Below are 1,390 nucleotides of genomic sequence, written 5' to 3'. Positions count from 1 at the left end.
TCATAATCAGATTGATTACAAAACTACGTATATTATATACCAGGCATCAATTCTACGGCATCATTCCCCCCACCATATTGAAATATGGGGAAAATGATGCAATGGATATGGATATGGAATATAGATTGTTTTGTTTGTCCAAACTTCGTCATATTTTTTGATAGAAATCTGGGTTTATGAGTCGGTGGGGCGTCATATAGGCACGTATGAGATGTCAATCATTGAGTGAGACCGCCCACTGACCCATAATCCAAAGATTTTAATCAATAATTTACAAGTTTTACGGAATCTTTCCTAACAAAACTGTATATCAATCTTTTAAGTCCAACGTTACCTGCGGATTAGTTTCATAATATATCTGTATAGTGTAAGGCCCCATACACACGGTCTTAGTTTTTATCCGCAATTACGGATGCGTAATTGCGGATTAAAATACCGACACACTCATTTCTACCGGCGACGGGCACTTTCCCATATATTTACTGGTGTGTGTCCAGGCTGTAGAAATGAGTCACAAAAAATATGACATTTCCCATTTTTCGCATTTACGGACCGTGCTCCTATACTTATTAGTTCGGTCCGCAAATTCGTATATGCCACTTTGCGGCCCGTCCGTGCAGTACTGACGGACTGTAAATACTACACGGTCATGTGCATGAGGCCTAACTCAGTTCTTCTGGCTTGATAAATGATGTCATTCTGGCTTCATACGACAACCACTAGGGGGAGCTAACTGCATAAGGATTTATCCAGTACTGTACTGAACTCAATCAAATAGTATAAACCTGGGTGTGAGCTCCCCTAGTGGTGGCAACAAGTAGCGGCTATGATTGCAAAAAATCAAAAAGGTGAAACAGTTCAGTGCCAGGTCACTTCCCACCATGTCCCTAAAGCGATCTGTACCATCTCTATGGTAGATAAGGGTCCATATTTTCAAGCTCCACTGCCTTCAATGGGGAGGTAACGGCCTCCAGCATATTTTGAAATGTGCACTACATATAGACGAGTGTATATACAACCAGATATAGTATAGTACCAGAGGATCCTCCGGCAGGTCCAGGCACTGACAATAATGGGCACCCTAGGTCCGCAGAAGATGCCCACATTTGGAGCCATTCACTTTCCACTAGGGTCTATTTCTTATGGGATCATTCACAAATAACCTATTAGACTTTATTGATGATATGTCCTGTGTGTACAATGAGAACAGCAAAGATTACAATGCAATTTGAATTGGACGTGCACATGATCTGTATTAATGCAGGGTCGACTTCAAAATCATTTTTATGGTGGACCCAAAAAACCCCAGCGTGACACTAACTGAGATTTAGGGTTTTCTCGTATAAGAATTCAGTCAGTGTACACGGAAGAACATGACAATAAGACGCCA

Source organism: Rhinoderma darwinii, chromosome 5 (genome assembly GCF_050947455.1).
Source record: "Rhinoderma darwinii isolate aRhiDar2 chromosome 5, aRhiDar2.hap1, whole genome shotgun sequence".
Taxonomy (NCBI): domain Eukaryota; kingdom Metazoa; phylum Chordata; class Amphibia; order Anura; family Rhinodermatidae; genus Rhinoderma; species Rhinoderma darwinii.
Note: the sequence above shows the minus strand (reverse complement) of the source record.